The sequence below is a fragment of the Heteronotia binoei genome, chromosome 1 (genome assembly GCF_032191835.1).
Source record: "Heteronotia binoei isolate CCM8104 ecotype False Entrance Well chromosome 1, APGP_CSIRO_Hbin_v1, whole genome shotgun sequence".
NCBI classification, from domain to species: domain Eukaryota; kingdom Metazoa; phylum Chordata; class Lepidosauria; order Squamata; family Gekkonidae; genus Heteronotia; species Heteronotia binoei.
Window position 1 is genome coordinate 217,786,110 of NC_083223.1, and position 21,735 is coordinate 217,807,844.

The window sequence follows — 21,735 nt, forward strand, 5'->3', positions numbered from 1 at the left end:
TCTGGACAGTAGCTTCGAGTTACATGATGGAGAAAGTGGGATATTAATAAAATCAATTTTCCTGATTTGGGGAGTTACTTTTCAAATAAGTGTTATAACTTACAACATCTAATTTGAGCTTGGACACTGGTATAGAGATACTGGATTCTTATCTCACAATGCATGCTAGATAACTCAGTTCTCTGTAATACTCAGAACTGAACTTTGTTAGTCATAAAGATGCCACTGGACTCAAACTTAGTTCTCACATCTGTTTAACTTGGGTCATGCAGATGCCTTGAGCCATCTGCCACTGCTGGACCCGGACCCTGCTCCAGTGCACTAGATACTGCTTCTAGAGTCCCTCATGGACCGTCTGGTGCATGCAAAGGACATTGCCCGCTGTTCTGCCAGGGACAAGATCCTTTCCAAAGTTTTGGACTGGGTGTAAAGGGGATGGCTCACCAGCCGGGTGAGCCCAGAGTATGCGTCACAGCGCTGCACGAAACTCACCACGGATCATGCAAATGAAGGCACTCGCCTGCACCTATGTGTGGTGGCCTGGGACTGATGATGCAATTGAGTCCTGGATCTCCAGATGCCTATGCCAGGAGACTCGACCGGCACCTCCCTGCACACCAACACAGCACTGGGAGTCCACTTGCAACTCCTGGTCCTGCCTACATTTGGAATTTGTGGGGCCCTTCCAAGGACAAACTTTCTAATAGTGGACTCCCACTCGAAATGGCTGGAGGTGGTCCCCGTGGTGTCTACCTCATCCTGGGCTGCAATCAGTGGCTTCTGCCAGATTTTTGCAACACATGCCCTACCAGACACTCTGGTCTTGGACAATGGAATGGTGTTCACTTCGGGTGAGTTCCAGGACTTTTGCACCCAAAACTTAATAAGGCATATCAGGTCCGCCCCTTTTCATACAGCCACCAATGGCCAAGTCGAAAGGATGGTGCGGATGACAAAGGAATCACTTCACCACATCACTCATGGCGACTGGAAGGCCCACCTTGCAGAGTTTTTACTGGTCCAGCATGCAATCCCCTCCACTGCCACCAGGCACAGTCCGATGGAGCTTTTAATGGGTCAGTGGCTGTCCACCCTACTGGATTGTTTGCACCCAGGCCGGGCCCTGGAACTCCAGGAAGTATCAGAGGTTGTTAGGGCATGCTGTGGGTTAGATACAGGGGACCTGGTCATGACAAGGAACTTTGCGGGGCCCCACATGGATTCCGGCAAGGGTCACCCGGGTCTCTGGGTCAATGATGTATGAGGTAACCACAGAGGGAGGGTCCACCCTTAGGTGGCACATAGACCAGCTGTGGTCATGTGAGGTCCCCGAGGAAGAGGTCAAGGACTACAGTCCTGATGACCAGCCTGCTGCTCCATCTCCTCCCCCAACTGAATCGCCCTTTGGGCAGAGCCAGTAGCCACAGGGACCCAGGAACCATCGGCCAGAAGCCCCACATTGCCGGCCCCTCTGCTCACCCCCACGGAATCTGCAACCGCTTTTCCACCCACTCCGGAGTTCAGGCGATCCACATGGGAGCATCGCAAGCCAGTCTATCTAAGGGACTATGACTGTTAGGCTTGCAAACTTTGGAGGAAGGAATGTTGTATATGTGATCTGAAATGTGTATAATGTACGGTGTTCTTGCCTGACTCATTGGAGCCTGTAGGACTGAGCTTGGGGACTTGGGAACAATGGACTGTAAGATCCAAATCCCTGCTGTCCTGCTCCAATCACAGGCCCCCTGCTGATTTGAATGGTCCAATAGTATGCTACCACAGGAACCTTGAGTGTATATATAGTTGGCCCTGTTGGCCCAGTAGTCAGTCTTGGAGCACAGCCCTATACTATGCTGTGATAATAAAAAGAGCAATGATCACTACCACCTCGCCTATTCATTGCGTGGAACCCACTATATTATAACAGCTAATAGAAAATCTTTCCTTTTATCCTTACATTTGTTCTGGTAAATATAGTAAGATGGTCATTAAGAAGAACTTCCTGACAGTTAGAGTGGTTCCTCAGTGGAACAAGCTTCCTCGGGTGGTGGTGGGCTCTCCTTCCTTGGAGGTTTTTAAACAGAGGCTAGATAGCCATCTGGCAGCAATGAAGATCCTGTGAATTTAGGGGGAGGTATTTGTGAGTTTCCTACATTGTGCAGAGGGTTGGACTAGTTGACCCTGGAGGTCCCTTCCAACTCTATGAGTCAATGATTCTATGATCCTATGCTCAGAGACAGCATGTGGAAAGTGCAAAGAGAAGTGGATGTGAGAGCATATCTAGAAGAAGATATTGGATTTATATCCCGCCCTCCACTTCGAATCTCAGGGTCTCAGAGCGGCTCACAATCTCCATTATCTTCCTCCCCCACAACAGACACCCTGTGAGGTGGGTGGGGCTGAGGACTCTCACAGCACCTGCCCTTTCAAGGACAACCTCTGCCAGAGCTATGGCTGACCCAAGGCCATTCAAGCAGGTGCAAGTGGAGGAGTGGAACATCAAACCCGGTTCTCCCAGATAAGAGTTCACATACTTAATCAGTACACCAAACTGCTGCTGCCAATCCACTATTTTGCTTTGCCACAGTAACCCAGTCCACTGGCTGTCAGGACTCAACAGAAGATGGGTGGTGAAGGAGCAAGTATACATAATACATTCTGAATTGTTTATTTATTTAATGTATGCCCTACTATGCCTCCCCCAATCCACTTCCCTCCCTCAGAGGCAAGATTTTCCCTTCATTTTTCTTTCCCTTTACTGACTGAGCCTGAGTTTTCTTCTTTCTGAAGAACCTGCCACAGTCCACTATTTTGGCTGTTGGCTCAGTCCAAGAACCTGAGGGAAGGATCAGGAGCCTGCTTTAACTTAATCAATTTAAATGGCTCTCGAGGTGCTTTGAAATTCAAAAATAACAAAATATTTTATTTAACATAGAGAGAACTGTCAGAAGAAATCAGGGGTTGAAATTTCTGAGGTAAAACCAGTACATTTCTGAGGTAAAACCGGTACCTGAGCCTGCTCCGGCGGGGAGGGCGGGATACAAATAGAATTTTGTTGTTGTTGTTGTACATGCACAGACTTTAGTTTTTATGTTAAGAACCAGCTTCAGGACATTTGGCAACTGAGGGAAGGTCCTGCCCCACTGCCTTTCCTCCACCCCATCGCCTGCAGCCTTCCTCTCCCCACCCTTGCCCCTGGCGAGGGTGAGGGCAAATGCCACAGTGGCGGCACCGCTTCTGAGCCTCAGAGCACACACGCTGCCTGGCTGCAGTTGCCCAGCCCAGCTGACAATGGCCCATCCAGTCCAACACTCTGTGTCAAACAGTGACCAAAAAAAAAACACCAGGTGCCATTTATTTATACTGTGTAATCTCACTTTAGTCTCAGTGAGAAAGGTGGACTATAAATAACATAAATAGTAAAATAATATAGTGTAACACACTATTATACAGAAGCTGCTGCTATCTTTTTATTTTTTAAAAATCTCTCTCTCTCTCTCTCTCTCTCGGCTTGACTTCGCGAACGAAGATTTAAGAAGGGTGCAGTAGTCCACGTCTGCTGCAGGCTCGCTGGTGGCTGACAAGACCAATGCGGGACAGGCAGATCCGGCCACAGTGGCTGCAGGGAAAAGTCTGATTTGGGGTTGGTGCTGTAGCAGTGCGATTCTTCCTCAATCTCCTTTTGTCCTCAAGACCAGCTATGCGTGCGTTCTCAAAGGAAGAGACAGCCTGGTGGATGGTGTGCCTCCATGCTTTGCGATCTGAGGCTAGGTCAGACCACTGGTGATGGTTGATGCGACAGGTACCAAGGGATTTCTTCAAGGAGTCCTTATACCTCTTCTTTGGTGGCCCTCTATTTCGATGGCCGGTGGAAAGTTCGCCATACAGAGCAATCTTGGGAAGGCGGTGGTTTTCCATCCTAGAAATATGCCCTGCCCAGCACAGCTGCGTCTTCAACAGCAGTGCCTCGATGCTTGTAACCTCCGCCCTCTTGAGGACTTCAGTGTTGGTCACAAAGTCACTCCAGTGGATGTTGAGGATGGTGCGAAGGCAGCTCTGATGAAAGCGCTCAAGGAGTCGCAGGTGATGACGGTATAAAACCCACGATTCGGAGCCATAGATGAGGGTTGTCATCACAACCGCTTTGTAAACATTGATCTTTGTGCCTCTTTTCAAATGCTTGTTGCTCCACACTCTTTTGTGCAGTCGGCCAAATGCACGGTTTGCCTTTGCCAGCCTGTTGTCAATCTCCTTGTCGATCTTGGGATCTGAGGAGATGATGCACCCCAGGTAGCTGAACTGCTGGACTGTCTTCAGAACTGATTGACCCACAGTGATGCAGGGAGGGTGATAATCTTCCTGGGGTGCAGGCTGGTGGAGAACTTCTGTCTTCTTCAGACTAACTTCTAGGCCGAATAGCTTGGCAGCCTCTGCAAAGCAGGACATCATATGCTGCAGAGCTGATATCGAGTGGGAGACGAGTGCAGCATCATCAGCAAACAGTAGCTCTCGGATAAGTTTTTCCATTGTCTTGGAGTGAGCCTTTAGTCGCCTCAGGTTGAACAGGCTGCCATCGGTGCGATAGCGGATGCAGACACCATCATCATCATCTAGATCTACTGCGGCTCTTTGAAGCATCATGTTAAAAAAGATCGTAAAGAGAGTTGGCGCGAGAACGCAGCCTTGCTTTACACCTGTGCCTATTAGGAACGGCTCCGAGAGGTCGTTGCAGTGTCTGACTTGGCCTTGCTGGTCTTCATGTAGCTGGATGATCATGCTGAGGAGCCTTGGGGGACATCCTAAACGTTCCAAGATTTGCCACAGGCCTTTCCTGCTAACGGTATCGAAAGCTTTGGTAAGGTCGACAAAAGTCACATATAGACCCTTGTTCTGTTCCCTGCATTTCTCTTGGAGCTGCCTGAGAACAAATACCATGTCGGTGGTGCTCCTGTTAGCTCTGAAGCCACACTGGCTCTCTGGGAGGAGTTCTTTTGCAATGGTGGGCACCAGTCTGTTCAGGAGTATTCTGGCAAGGATTTTGCCTGCGATGGAGAGCAGGGTTATCCCCCGGTAGTTGGAGCAGTCTGACTTTTCCCCTTTGTTCTTGTGTAGAGTGATGATGATTGCATCGCGAAGGTCCTGTGGTAGTTTGCCTTGTTCCCAGCAGGTGACAAGTACTTTGTGAAGTGTGCTATGTAGTACTATGCCCCCATGCTTCCAGATCTCTGGTGGGATTCCATCAACTCCCGCTGCCTTGCCACTTTTCAGTTGCTTGATGGCTTTAACAGTCTCTTCTAGGGTGGGGATCTCGTCCAACTCTGTTTTCACTGGTTGAAGTGGAGTGAGGTGGATTGCTGAATCTTGAACTACGTGATTGGCACTGAAGAGAAAAACAGGTTTCCTACCTGTAACTGATGATCTTCGAGTGGTCATCTGTGCAGTCACACTGATGGGATATAGGCGCCCGCGCCGATCTCGATCGGTATTCTTGAAAGCTGCGGATTTCCGCGCCCCGGACCCAGCACACACGCGCAGAAGCCCCACTGCGCATGCTCCCAGGGGCCGGAGCAGACATCCCGCCAGTTCCTTATGACCGCTGCGTAAGCCCTAGAGATGGACCGGCAGCGGAGGGGAAGGAGGGCGGGTAGTGTGAGTGCACAGATGACCACTCGAAGATCATCAGTTACAGGTAGGAAACCTGTTTATCTTCTTCGTGGTCTCTGTGCATCACACTGATGGGAGACTAGCAAGCCAGCTTCCTACCTGGAGGAGGGTGCAACGGTCCATCAGCGAGAAGCCTCTTGAAGAACAGCATGGCCCACTGATGAACGCCGACGCCAGTTCAGGTCCAGTGCATAATGTTTAACAAAAGTATGCGAGGAGGACCACGTGGCAGCGTCGCAAATGTCTCTCAATGGCACCCCTCTCATGAAGGCTGCCGAAGTCGCCAGGGCTCTAGTAGAATGTGCTCTGATCTGCCTTGGCAGGGGTTTTTTGTTCAACAAGTAACACAGTCTTATAGTCTCCGTTATCCACTTAGAGATTCTTTGTGATGAGACTCTGACACCTTGCGATGCCGTGGAATATGAGACAAAGAGTCTAGGGTCCTTCCGTCCCGGCCTTACCCTATGTAGGTAGAACGAGAGTGCCCTTTTAACATCCAGGGTATGGAGTTTCCGCTCCAGGTCTGTGCTTGGATTCGGGAAATATATCGGTAGGCATATTTCTGCGTTTAGGTGGAACGAGGATGCCACCTTCGGGAGAAAGGTAACATCAGGGCGTAACCTCACTCCTTCAGCACTGAACTTCAAGTATGGGTCATCGCAGCGTAATGCTGCCAGCTCGCCTACTCTACGAGCAGAGGTAACAGCCACCAGAAAGGCTGTCTTCCACGACAATAACTGTAGAGAACACGTCACCATAGGTTCAAACGGCTTCCCTGTTAAGGCCTGCAACACTCCCGGAAGGTCCCAGGACAGGGCTGGGTCCCTTACTGCTGGATACAACTTCAGCAGACCTCTGAGGAACCGTTTAGCGTCAGGGTGTGAGAAGACAGAATAGCCATCTATCTGCTCGTGGTTAGCTGATATTGCTGCCAGATACACCCTCACCGACGATACAGCCAGGCCTCTATCTAGCAGTGAGAGCAGGAAGTCCAGGATCAGTGGGAGACCCGCTGTCCTGGGTTCTTTACCGGTTCGCACCACGAACTCGACAAACCTAGTCCACTTGTACTCATATGACTTCCTGGTAGAGGATTTTCGGCTGTTTAACATGATGTTCAAAACTCTATCAGACAATCTCGTCATTCCAGCCTCCAGGCGGTTAGTTTCAGGTGAGGCACGTCGTGGTGAATCACTCGACCTCCGTGAGATAGCAGAAGATCTGAGTTCCTTGGGAACTGATGAAATGTTCCCTGAGACAATTTCAGCACCAGGGAGAACCATTGTTGTCTGGGCCACCACGGTGTGATGAGGATCGCTCTGGGGTGTTCGCAGAGAATCTTGTGAACTACCCTCGTGATTAGTGGGATCGGTGGAAAGAGGTACACATGTCTGTGAGCCCAGGAGATTAGTAATCCGTCTCCCAGTGACAATGGGTCTGCACCCCCCCCTGCAGCAGAACCTCTCGCACTTCGAGGTGCTGCGTGTGGCAAAGACATCCACCTCCGGTGTGCCCCACTTTTGAAACACCGGCTGGAGGAACTTCCAATTGAGTTCCCACTCGTGGAGTGTGGCTCCTCCGCGGCTGAGGTAATCCGCACAGGCATTCAGATTGCCCGGTAGATGGGCGGCAATTAGGGTTGTGCCCCATGCTCTGCAAATTTCCCAGATCCTCAGTGCCAGGAAGCATAGTTTCCTCGAAACTGTGCCCCCTTGTCTGTTCACGTAAGCCAGGGCGGTGGTATTGTCTGTCAAGACTGCAACTGTCCGCCCCGTGACCAAGAGTCTGAACGAAAGAATGGCATGATGAATTGCCAATAACTCCAGGAAGTTTATGTGGTAACGTAGCAGGTCCTGAGGCCATCTGCCTCCCACACACATGCCGTCCACGTGTGCTCCCCAGCCCCATAAGGACGCGTCTGTTGTTATGGTCAGGGTAGGGGATTCCCTGTGGAAGGGGGCTCCTTGGAGAAGGTTCCCCATCTCCTGCCACCAGGACAGGGTGCACAATACTGTCGCTGGAACCGTGAGCTTTATTGAAGGAGGGTCCCTCTGGCAGTTGAAGACTCGAAGAAACCACAGCTGCAGTGTCCGCATGTGGAATCTTGCAAAGTGTATGACTGCTGTGGTCGCTGCCATTAAGCCTAAGAGGCACTGGACTTGGAACGCAGTGACTGTGGAGCCTGTTAGAAACATTTTTATCAGTGATGCGATGTCCTCCGCTCTCTGTGTGGGAAGGAATGCCCTGCAGGCTTGTGAGTCCAGAATGGCCCCTATGAACTGCACCCTTTGCGAGGGTTGCAGTGCCGACTTCTTTAAGTTGACCTGTAGGCCCAAGTTCTGTAGGAGGTCTAAAGTGATGTCTATCTGGTGCAATAGTAGAGGCTTGGAACTTGCCACTAGCAACCAGTCGTCGATATAGGGAAATATGGTAATCCCTTGAAGTCGTAGATGGGCCGCCACTACCACCATAGTCTTTGTAAAAACCCTCGGTGCCGTAGAGAGGCCAAAGGGTAGGGCCTTGTACTGATAGTGGGTACTTCCTATCGAGAATCTGAGGAACTTCCTGTGGTTTTGATGTATGGTTATATGAAAGTAGGCGTCCTGCAGGTCCAACGTGGCCATCCAATCCCCTTGGTTGAGTAGAGGCAGGATGTTTGGTAGCGAGATCATTCTGAATTTTTGGTGTGGTATGAAACAATTCAGGCCTCGTAGGTCCATAATGGGTCGAAGGCCCCCGTCCCTCTTGGGTATGGTAAAGTATCGGGAATAGAAGCCTTGGCCCACCTGGCTGGATGGTACCAGTTCGATTGCATCCTTTTGGAGGAGGGATTGAACCTCTGCCTGCAGAGTGGGAGATGTTCTGGTGTGAACGACCGTGGGAACTATGGGGTTCTCTCGAAATTCGATTTGATAACCCAGCCGGATTATCTCTAGAACCCATCTGTCCGTTGTAATTGCAGACCACGCCTGGAAATAGGGGAGAAGCCTGGTCTGGCCCTGGTACCCAAGGGAGGGGGAGAAACAGGGGAAAAGGCAGTCAAAGACCCTGTTTGGATGGTCTACTCCCCTTTTGTCTAGATGTCGGAGCTGAAGTCGGGGAATACTTTGACTTCGGGTTGTATGGAGGTTTTTGATAGGCTGGGGAGCTCTTGGGTCTCCATTGCTGCTCACTGGATTGTTTGGGGAACGGTTTCTTGTTCCATGGCTTGTTCCAGGTACGTTTACTTTGGGACCTGGCTGAGATGGGGACCCCTAAATTTCGAGACGTTCTAATGCTTTTATCCATCTCCTGTAATACAGAGTCTGTACTGGAGCTGAATAAACCATTCCCATCGAAGGGGAGATCCTCGACGTATGATTGAGTATCTGACTGGAGTGCTGTCGATCTCAACCAAGAGTGGCGTCGTAGTGTGATGGCTGAGGTAAGTGTTTTTGCTGAGATGTCACCAGCATGTTTTGATAGATTAATCTGTTGCTTGGCTAATGTTATGCCTTCCCGTTGAATCTTCCTCATTGCCTGCTTGGTTTGCTCAGATAGGTCTGGCAAGCTCGAAAGTTGTTCCCATAGAGCATATTGATATCGACCCATACATGCCCCGTAATTGGCTACTTTAACGCCAAGGGAGCCCGCCGTATAGAATCTTCTGCCTAGATTGTCCAACTTCTTCCCCTCTTTGTCTGGGGGAGAAGCGTGGGTCTTTCTCGCCTTTGAAGATGAAGCTACAATGACAGAGTTCGGTTTGGGGTGGTTGAATAAAAACTCTGCTGTGGCTTCCTGGACTCGGTACATGTGGTCCAGTCTGCGGGAGCTTATCGGGGTCGACGCCGGTTTGTCCCACGATGCTTTAGCAGTGTGGAGCATCACCGTCGTCAGCGGAAGGGCCACAGCCGTCGAGGTATCAAGTTGGACGACGTCGAAGAGGTTGTCGGTTACCACCGGTTCCGGTTGCACCGTCGGTAGCGCTAGGGTATGGGCCATCCTCTTGACTAAGTCCCCATAGGATTTCAGGTCCTCAGAGGGGGATATGGGTTGTTCTTCGCCCACCTTGTTGGATGGGGATGGCTCATCTGGGGAGAAGGCGCCGTGTTCTTCCTGTGGCGAACCTTCCTCCGACCCAAGGGAACGTTCCCTTGACTCCGAGCGGTCCGAAGAGTGTTTAGGAGACTCCGGAGCCTTCGGTGACTGTGGGGTTCTACGCCGCTCCGTGCTCCGGGAACGCGGCGAGGTTTTTTGTGTTTTGGGAGATGTGGTCGGCGGTTTTGACATCGATGCCGAAGGTGTACGTCTTGGGGTCCGATATGACGTACGGGACCTACCCGAAGCTTCGGAGTGTTGGTCCCAGTCCAGTTGCCTCGGGGGAAACCATGGGAACATCGATGGCATCGGGCAGGAGCCATACAGGTATTGCTACTGTCTCTGGTCCCAGGACATCGGTGGCGGTGGCTTCCGAAGTGGGGACCAATCCCTGTGAAGGGATTTCTCCTCCGACTCTCGGGATCGGTGTTGACGCCGAGGACTGTTTGAAGAGTCCCGCTCTCGGCTGCTGCGTCGAGGTGTGGCGGATCGACCTCTGTTCGGGCTGCGGTCCCGTTGGCGCTCAGGGCTATGTGATGGGTCTCGGAGAGGTGTACGGGATCGAGCAGAGTCCTCCACTGTATGTATCTCAAGTGGGCTATCCTCCGTCCCCGACCGTTGAGTCAGATCCAAGTCGCGATCAGAGTCCGAAGAGATAGCAATCTGCGTGGACATCAAAGCCAACACCGGGGGGCTTAATCGGCGGCGAGGTGAAGCGAACAGCTTCAAGGGGGGGCACCTTCGCTACCGATTCCGATGGTGACGTCGGGGGCGAAGCCGCAGTCGACCGATGTTTGTCGGACTTCTTCCGCTTCTTCGCTTCCGAATGGAGCCCTTTCTCCTCCCTTAGCTGTTTTGCAGGAGTGGAGGAGTCTGACTTAGATGCCGCGCCCGATTTTGTGGGGCGATCGGTGTCGGAAGGGTTCTTGTCGGTACCGACCGACTCTGATGTCGATGGCTTGTGTGTTGCCGTCGACATTTTCTTAGGCGATAGCGCTTTCTCCATTAACGCTGCCGCCAAGCGACCTGCTCGATTCTTCTTCGTCTGGCGGGAAAACTTTGCACAGTGCACACACGCGTCAGGTACGTGAGTTTCCCCCAGGCAAAACAGGCAAAGATTGTGTCCGTCCGGAGGGGCAATCTTACTACCGCAGTTCGTGCACCTCTTAAAAAATCCCCACCGTTTTTCCATGCGGGGAACTGGAACTGTGGGGGGGGAGGGGAAAAAGGCGGGAAAGGGCTGAGGGGAATTCCCCGAAAAGACTCCGCTTTCCTCGCTCCCAAGGTTTTTCAGAAACTAAAAGAGTCTAAGTTAAAAGTCCTAATAAGTCCTAACAAAGTCCGTAGCAATAACGCAACTTCCAAGAAGGGTTCTACCGACCGTGGCGGAGATCGACTGATCCAAGCGGCAGTCAGAAGTGAACTGGCGGGATGTCCGCTCCGGCCCCTGGGAGCATGCGCAGTGGGGCTTCTGCGCGTGCGCGCTGGGTCCGGGGCGCGGAAATCCGCAGCTTTCAAGAATACCGATTGAGATCGGCGCGGGCGCCTATATCCCATCAGTGTGATGCACAGAGACCACGAAGAAGATCCTGAAAATACTCCAACCACCGGTTCAGTATGGATGCCTTGTCTGTGAGGAGCACTTGGCCGTCTGCACTACGCAAGGGACTCTGAGCATGATATGATGGGCCATATACTGCCTTCAGGGCTTCATAGAACCCTCTTAAATCACCAGTGTCTGCACACAGCTGGGTTCTCTCTGCAAGCTTGGTCCACCACTCGTTCTGAATGTCTCGAAGCTTGCTCTGGAGGTTGCTACATGCAGCACGAAAGATTGCTTTTTTCCCGGGACAGGAGGGCTGAGCAAGATTTTTTTAAAAATATATATATGGCAAATTCTAGCAGTTAGCTCCAAATTTCAGCTTTTACACAAAATATTTTGGAAACTGATTCAGAAACCAAGAAGCCAACTGGGTCAGTTCCCCCCCCCCCGCTCCCCGATCAGACTTACCTATATCAATTAAAATCACCAAGAGCTAATTCAGCCCTTACCAACATGGAACCATTTTTATTTGATTGGCTCTAGCAAGATCTGCTAAAAGGAACCATGTATGCCAGACAGTTTACAAGGTTCTTTCCACCTCAGTCATGCTGCATGATCTAGTTCAGGTCAGGTATGATCTGGCTTCTAAAGTCAAATGGCATCTATGTGTTTGCTTTAAAATAATGGATATATCTCACAGGGCTGCTGGGAGAAGAAGGGAGGGATTAAGAGTACAACATTCTGGGGATCTTGGTTGCCCTGGTGGCTCATGGAGCTGACAAAGTCACATGGTTTGCTTTCATGTGATGATTGGATCAAGTCCTCAGACAGCCATCTCCTTGCTATACCCTCAGGAAGACCTCTTCAGCAGCAGTTAGGTTGTATATCTGATGGGTGAGTCCATTCCTCTGGAATGAGTAGGTAAAGAAGGAACCTTCCAGGTGATTAAGACTGCTTCATTCCAGAGAATGTGAAGAATAGACTGGGCTGTTTTCACTGTGTTTATTGATATTTAATTGTGCATATTTAACTTGTTAATGGATGCTTGAGAAGTATTTGTACCTTTGTCACTTTTACTGTTTTGTTAGTCTCTTTGACTCTGAGAAATTAAGTAGGGCAGGGGTTCCCAAACCCTGGGTCCCGAACCGGTACTGGTTTGCAGCTTGTTTGCAACTGGGCCACCATTCCCTGCCCTCTGACACACACACACCCCCTTGCTGCTGCTGCCGCCCTGCCCTTGCAGCACCGCAACGAGCCGCTCCGTCCTCCCCCCCAGCACGACAAGGCTCGGATCGCTGCCACCACCTGTCTCCTCACTTCCTTTCCCCAGTGCCAGGCTCCGCCCCCCTCCTCCACCTGCATGATCAGAGAAAGCTCAGAGGCCCCATTCCACATTGTATGAAGAGCAGGCTGGAGGAGGAGGCGTTTTGCCCCCTCTCACTTCCTTCAGCGCGCTCTTCAAATCAGCCCGGCCCTGCCGAAGTGGCCCGAGCCTCCTCACGGTGTCCCTCTGATCCCGAGGGGAGGGGCCAGCAATGGGACTCGGCTCCATCAGCTGCAGCGGTGGAGCACTTTCAGGACTAGGTTGGTTCCTGCTGCCGCTGGCCTGCCCGGGCTGAGTGAGCACTGGTTACCCAACGATCAGGTAAGGGGGAGTCACCTTTACACAGCCCTGAGCAACTCCCTTCTGGACATTGTAACTGACCTTGGATGGGGAAGGGTAGGAGGAAGAGGCGGGGGGGGGGAAACAAGGCATGACATGGGGGGAGGGGGAGGCAAATTCCTAGTCCCCCCCGCCTCCTCCTCCCTTCCCCACCCAAGGTCAATTACAATACCCAGAAGGGTACCGGAAGGCAACCCTATTTGCTTTATTTTCCACCCCCCTCTTTCTGTCAGTCAGTGTTTTCTCCTGTCTGTCTTTCTGTCTTTCTTTCTGCCTTCCTTCCTCCCTTCCTTCTGGCTGTCTTTCTTTCTTTCTTTCTGGCTGTCTCTTTCTCTCTCATTCTTTCCCCGTCTCTCTCTCTCTCGCTCTCTCTCTCCTTCCTTCCTGCAATTTCATGTTTTCCTGGGCTGCCATTTCATGTTTTCCCAGATTGAGAGCATTTTATATTTCTAGTTTTCTGCTGTGTGATCCTTGTGTTTTTTCTTTGTTTTATTTTTAAAATTGCATTGCAAAATCCCACAATTCTCCTACCTTTCCTAAACAAAATATTGCAAGGGTTTTAATCATGTTTGTACATCATTTCCTGTCTCCACCCCCAAAGTCTCATTGCTCCACCCCCAAATTTTAGTAGACCACAAAGGAGAAGTGTAAAAATAACTGGGCCACGGGGGGGGGGGGGGTGGAGGAAAGTTTGGGAAACGCTGAAGTATGGCGTAAATGTTTTAAATAAATGGCTAGAGTTCCAGAACACTTAAAAGTTCTTACATTGTCATCCACAACAATTTATCCTTCCTTCCATTCTCTCTGTTTCTCTTGCCAACACACTGGATTTTTTCTTTTACAATATGTAATTGTCATGCAGCTGAAAATAGAAATGATTATTCTTCAATGCATTCTACTGACAACCTGCCTAGGCACTGGACTTGGAAGTGAGCCCCACAGCACATAATGAAACTTCCTCCTGAAAGCATGGGATTGGGCTGCATTTCATTGTCAATTTATTTATTTGTATCCCACCTTTTCCTTGGGGAGATTGAGGCTCTGTGGTCATGGTGTTCCTGGGTGGTCTCTCACTCAAGCACTGACTAGAACCACATCTGCTTAGCTTCAGCAAGGTTAACCACATACTTTCTCTTTTGATCCTACCCTTGTCAATGGGAAAGATGGTATAGAAACACTGCTGTCCATTTCTGTTCTTCAACAGTGCCATCCTAAGCAGAGTTATGCCCTTTTAAGTCCATTGAAGTCAATGAGACACTTTACATACACACAAGGTTTCAACTAGTTCATGCTCTTAACCACTATAGTACTCTGATCATATTAAGCTTGTCTCCCCAACAAATTGTCATTCCCATTCAAGTACCGTATTTTTCTAAGAATGGAAAATTACAGTATGAAACAGTTCATGTTACTATTTTCAGCACAGCCACTAATCTCTGCAATGGGGGGGGGGGAAACATGTATTTGTTAACATAGCATGCTTTGTATTGAGAGGGCATGGTATATAATTGATTTATTGATGAAAAAATAATGTTGGAAAATGTGAACATTTATTAGAAAAAATGTGGTGCATAGAGATAGGAAATGGCACAAAAATAAAGAATTAAGAGTCTGGTTGTCACAAGAGATTTTCAGGTTAAAACAGCAGAGATGAAGAATTCAAAATTATCCCTACTACCAGATTTATCTATATATAGTAGAAAACAAGTTGAGGCTTTTTTTTTTTTACAATTATAAAGTTTATTTATCATTTGCACAAAATAATTCAAAAGTGTCAACAATTAAGCATACATCAAATCTTACATATGAAAATCACAGTAGACAAGGACAAAACAAAAATTAAATACAGATCAAAAATAGATCAGCTTTTTGTAGAATTAATTGTTAAGTACAATGTCATATTCAGTTAAATACTTTACCAGAGGAAACCAGACAGATATCACATAATGTTCATATTGCTCAATCGAAAAATCAAAAGAATTGCATGCAATTTTATTCAGAACAAACAATTCCCACAGCCTATAAAATCACTGATCTAATAAAGGTGGAGAAGTTTACCCAATTTGCATCTGTTGTCATTCTAGCTGCTGCAATCAAAATATTAATTAATTCAACAGTACCTTTGTTAAGCACTTGGTGTTTCCAATTGTGTAAAAAATATACATCCAGTTTTGGAGGGAGAAAGTAACCTGTAATGTTCGATCTGAAATTGAATTTGTTTCCAAAATTTCGAAATATGCTTACAAGTCCACCATCCATGTATAAATGAAGCAACCTCACCACAATTTTTAATGCAACTAGGTGCAATGGAAGGGACAAATTTATGTAACCACCTGCAGACCAATACCACCTCATAAGAATTTTTACAAATTGGAATTTAATATTAAAAATATTAGATCTGTTACCATATGAGGACCAAATTCTGTTCCACTGAAAGCTATCAATTTGTTTATTAACGTCTTTTACCCAAGTAGCCTGATAGTTTAGAGGTTTAGTTTCAGATGTATTTAGTTTCAAATGTATTAAGCAGAACTTTGTATAATTTGGATAACATACCTTTGCTGAGCAAAGCCTCAAAAGCTTTTAAGAGGCGAGTATGTAATACTTGAGGGGAGAAAAACATGTGCCTAATTTGCAGGTATTGAAACCAGTGAATTTCCAAACCTATCTTCTTCTGTAAGAATTGCTTGTCTAAAAACTCATTTTTGTGCAGCAAGTCAATAAGACGGTTACAGCTGTCACTCTCAGTGTTTGATAATATTATAGTCTTGGTCTAATGGGAACCAATCCTGGTTTAAGAATGAAGTATGTACTGATATATCCCACACCAGCCTATCATGAAAAAGGAATTCAAAAACAGATTTTCAGTCCACTTAGTCTGTGCTTTAAGTTTAGCATTTTATAACAAATCTTCTTTATCATATGGGGTTAAGTATGAGGATTCTATTTGTTCCCATTCTAAGTTATCCCTATGAAGTATTATAACAATAGCCTGAGTAAGGATTGTAGCAACATAGTAGTTTTGTAAGTCTGGAAAATCCATACCACCTCTAGTTGACTGTCAGATCAATCTATGAGACATTCTAGCTTTTTTGTTGGACCATAAAAATTTGTTCAGAGTCTTTTGCCATTTCCTAATAGAAGAATTAGGAATAAGAATAGGAAAAGCTTGAAACAGGAACAAAAAATTTGGGAGAATAAAATGTTTAATTACGAAATACTTTTCAGGCCATGAAAAACTCTATTTATCCCATCTTTTCAGTTGAGTGCTTATTGAATCAAGTAATTTATCAAATTTACCCGGGCAGACAGAGCTCATTAATGTAACATCTACCACCTGGAGGACTCGCTGCCGGCGTCCCGGCTTACTGGGCCATGGCAGATGACCCCATGGTGAAAGGGTGGAGCCAGTACTGCGCACACTGTGCTTCACCTAAAAATTCCTCTGTGCAGGCCTGAAGGGTATCCACATCCACAACATACCAAGTCCTGCAGCGATGGGCAAGGGGCGAAACGGCAGGTGGAAGATGCCACTGGAAGCCGCAGTCCTGATCCTGCATGTAGGCGGTTCAGGGTATTGGTTGCCTGATGCTGACCCGGAGACGAAAGCATTTTTTGGCAGCACCCCGAACGACCAAGCAGCCTTATTTAGGGACAGCACTGCTTGCTCCGTATGGAGAGGGGCCTAGAAAAGATGGCCTAAACAAAGCGGTCAATGGGCATTCTTACTTGTGGTCGAAAAATAACAACAAAGAAAAGGCATGCATCTGCCTCACAAAGTGTGCAAAGACTAAAGCTTGCATGTTGGAACATCAGAACCATGCTTGACACAGTAGACAGTGGTCGCCCTGAACGACACTCTGCTCTAGTTGCCCACGAACTTTTCAGGTTGAATATCGACATAGCAGCTCTCAGTGAGGTCCGTTTCCCTGAGGAAGGAAGTCTTCAAGAACACAGTGCTGGCTATACCCTCTACTGGTCAGGTAAGTCAAGAGAGCCGCCTTTCTGGTGTTGGCTTCATGGTCAGGAACTCCATTGTCTCTAAACTCGAAAACCTGCCAACAGGTCACTCAGATCGCATCATGTCTATGCGCCTCCCACTTCAAAACAAGCAGCATGCAACACTCTTCAGTGTGTATGCCCCAACCCTTCAAGCAGATCCTGCAGAAAAGAATAAGTTCTATGCTGATCTACGTAACCTCATATGGAAGATCCCTATAGAGGACAAGGTGATCATCCTTGGCGTCTTCAATGCCAGAGTAGGTAAAGACTCGGAAGCCTGGAAAGGAGTACTTGGCAAACACGGCATTGGCAACTGCAATGATAACGGGCGCCTCCTGCTAGAATTCTGCACAGAGCATCTAGCTCACCATTACCAACACTATCTTCCAGCGGAAGAACAGTCTGAAGACAACCTGGATGCACCCACGGTCCAAGCATTGGCACCTTATTGACTACATTCTGGTGCGCCAGAGAGACCTTTGAGATGTCTTACACACCCGAGTAATGCCCAGTGCAGGATGTCATACGGATCATCATCTTGTACGCTGCAATCTCCGTCTTCACTTTAAATCTACACCCAGGAGAGGCGGTATCCCCTGGAGGAAGTTTCAGGTTGGCAGCCTTCAGTCAGCTGAAGTTAAAGCTGCCTTCCAGGCAAAACTCCAGACAAGAATTGAGAACCCCAGTTGCACTCCAGAAGCACTCTGGGAACACCTAAAAACTACCATCCTGTTGACCTCTGAAGAAGTCCTCGGGTTCTCCACAAGGATGAACAAGGACTGGTTTGACGAGAACAATCAAGAGATCCAAGAATCTGGTGAAAAAGAGATCTGCCTACCAAGCACATCTTGCTCAGCCCTCCTGTCCCGGGAAAAAAGCAACCTTTCGTGCTGTATGTAGCAACCTCCAGCACAAGCATTCAGAACGAGTAGTGGACCAAGCTTGCAGAGAGAACCCAGCTGTGTGCAGACACTGGTGATTTAAGAGGGTTCTACGAAGCCCTGAAGGCACTATATGGTCCATCATATCAGGCTCGGAGTCCCTTGCATAGTGCAGACGGCCAAGTGCTCCTCACAGACAAGGCATCCATACTGAACTGATGGTCGGAGTATTTTCAGGTTCTCTTCAGTGCCAATCGCGTAGTTCAAGATTTGGCAATCCACCTCACCCCACTTCAACCAGTGAAAACAGAGTTGGACGAGATGCCCATCCTAGAAGAGACTGTTACAGCCATCAAGCAACTGAAAAGTGGCAAGGCAGCAGGAGTTGATGGAATCCCACCAGAGATCTGGAAGCATGGGGGCATAGTACTACATAGCACACTTCACAAAGTACTTGTCACCTGCAGGGAACAAGGCAAACTACCACACGACTTTCGCGATGCAATCATCATTACTTTACATAAGAACAAAGGGGAAAAGTCAGATTGCTCCAACTACCAGGGGATAACCCTGCTCTCCATCGCAGGCAAAATCCTTGCTAGAATACTCCTGAACAGACTGGTGCCCACCATTGCAGAAGAACTCCTCCCAGAGAGCCAGTGTGGCTTCAGAGCTAACAGGAGCACCACCGACATGGTATTTGTTCTCAGGCAGCTCCAAGAGAAATGCAGGGAACAGAACAAGGCTCTGTATGTGACTTTTGTCGACCTTACCAAAGCTTTCGATACCGTTAGCAGGAATGGCCTGTGGCAAATCTTGGAACGTTTAGGATGTCCCCCAAGGTTCCTCAGTATTGTCATCCAGCTACATGAAGACCAGCGAGGCCAAGTCAGACACTGCAACGATCTCTCGGAGCCCTTCCCAATAGGCACAGGTGTAAAGCAAGGCTGTGTTCTCGCGCCAACTCTCTTTACGATCTTCTTTAGCATGATGCTTCAAAGAGCCGCAGTAGATTTAGATGATGACGATGGTGTCTACATCCGCTATCGCACCGATGGCAGCCTGTTCAACCTGAGGCGACTAAAGGCCCACTCCAAGACAATGGAAAAACTTATCCAAGAGCTACTGTTTGGTGATGATGCTGCAATTGTCTCCCACTCGGTATCAGCTCTGCAGCATATGACGTCCTGCTTTGCAAAGGCTGCCAAGCTATTCGGCCTAGAAGTTAGTCTGAAGAAGACAGAAGTTCTCCACCAGCCTGCACCCCAGGAAGATTATCACCCTCCTTGCATCACTGTGGATGAGTCAGTTTTGAAGACAGTCCAGCAGTTCAGCTACCTGGGGTGCATCATCTCCTCAGATGCCAAGATCGACACGGAGATTGACAATAGACTGGCAAAGGCAAACCGTGCATTTGGCCGACTGCATAAAAGAGTGTGGAGCAACAAGCATCTGAAAAAAGGCACGAAGATCAATGTTTACAAAGCGGTTGTGATGACAACCCTCATCTATGGCTCCGAATCGTGGGTTTTATACCGTCATCACCTGCGACTCCTTGAGCGCTTTCATCCGAGCTGCCTTCGCACCATTCTCAAAATCCACTGGAGTGACTTTGTGACCAACACTGAAGTCCTCAAGAGGGCGGAGGTTACAAGCATCGAGGCACTGCTGTTGAAGACGCAGCTGTGCTGGGCAGGGCATATTTCTAGGATGGAAAACCACCGCCTTCCCAAGATTGCTCTGTATGGCGAACTTTCCACCGGCCATCGAAATAGAGGGCCACCAAAGAAGAGGTATAAGGACTCCTTGAAGAAATCCCTTGGCACCTGTCGCATCAACCATCACCAGTGGTCTGACCTAGCCTCAGATCGCAAAGCATGGAGGCACACCATCCACCAGGCTGTCTCTTCCTTTGAGAACGCACGCATAGCTGGTCTTGAGGACAAAAGGAGACTGAGGAAGAATCATACTGCTACAGCATCAACCCCAAATCAGACTTTTTCCTGCAGCCACTGTGGCCGGACCTGCCTGTCCCGCATTGGTCTTGTCAGCCACCAGCGAGCCTGCAGCAGACGTGGACTACTGCACCTTTCTTAAATCTTCGTTCGCGAAGTCAAGCAGAGAGAGACAGAATTTATCAAAATTATAATGAATCCAGTTAGAAAAAATCCAGAGGAATCTGGACACCTAGGAATCTCCAAGAAGTGGTTGTCCATTTATTATATCCCAAAGACTTAAGGATCTTTAGAGTATGTTGATGAATTCGAATTGGATTAGTTCAGATTTATATCTACTGAAAGAAATACCAGATATAGAGGAAAAGGTGGAAGGCAAATTTTGCAAAGCAGAGGTAGATTGTATTGGGTTGGCTAAAAAATTGTTAGGTCATCAGCATAAATAGCAGTTTTGTATTGTTTGTCACCAATCAAGATTCCAGCTGTTTCAGGGTCCTGACGAATAGCTTCCACTAATGCTTCCAGTGCCAATATAAAGAGAAGAGGGGACATGGACAGCCCTGACTAGCTCCTTTCTGAATATGTAGAGGTTGAGAAGAAAGACCGTTAATTTTTAGTGTGGCTGTGGAATTCCTGTACAAAGCTTCTATTGCATTTCTGAAATTCATAAAGTCTATGACTTTGAAGAGGTAAGGGATTTCCATACTATCGAAAGTTTTTTCTGCATCTAATGACAAAATTAGTGATTCTTCTTTTTGCAGTTTACCATGTTGAATAATATCAATAGGCTTACAAATAGTATCAGTGAGGTTTTGATTAGGAAGAAAACCAGTTTGATCCACATTAATATACAAAGGAAGAATCATTTTTAACCTATTTGCAAGAATTTTAGTGAAAATTTTATTGTCTGAGTTCAGGAGAGAAATTGGGTGATATGAAGATGGATATAATGGATCCTTATTTGGTTTAGGGATAACTATAATATTGGCTTGGCAACACATTTCTGGCATTATTCCTGTTTTTAGAATAGAGTTACACAACCCTCTTAATGGTTCAGTTAACTCCCTTTTGAATAACTTAAAAAATTCAGGGGAGAAGCCATCATTGCTAGGAGTTGTTTGATTTTTAAACTGCGAGATTACAATCTCTATTTCTTTTGTGGAGATCTCTGATTCCATTATATTCTTATGTTCAAGAGAGATTTTTTAAATAAAGTTAAGTTTCTGTAAATACTACCTTATTTTCCCTATGTCATGATGAGTAGAAAAGTAAAATTTAGAGTAGTAAGTGAAAAAGCCTTGAATAACTGATTTTGATGAAATGTGGACATCACCACTTTTATCTTTAATTGAGTAGATATGTCTAGCCTTTTTTTGTTCATTGGCCTTCCATGCAAGAAACTTCAAGGATTTATGAGACCAAATCCAATATCTTTGTTTGGTATAAATTAAATTTTTCTGTAAGCAATCATTTTCTAAAGTTTCTAGATTTCTTTCAGCCAATAATTTTTGTTAAATTACTTTACTTCCTGAAATTTTGTGTTGTGCTTACAAAGCCTTAATATTGGTCATTAACAGACTAATTGATTTTCTTTTTCTCTTTTTAGGTAAGAATTTACTGAAATGAGTCATCCTCTGTTGCCTTAAAAGCTTCCCATGTCACTGAATATGAGATGTCATTTGGGGAATTCTCCTTGAAGAAATTGACAATATCATTAGCTATTTCCTGCCTAATTTTATCTTGCCTAAATATACCTAAATTCAAGAGCCATCTTTTTTCTTTGGGTTGATGCACAAAAGAGTTTAATAAGCAAGATAATGGAGAGTGGTCAGACCAAGCCTTAATCTCAATATCTGCCTTTGACATTTTATCTATCAGAGTATGAGAAATTAAAATAAAATCTATTAGGAAAGATGACTGAAATCTCTGTGAATACAATGTGTAATCTCT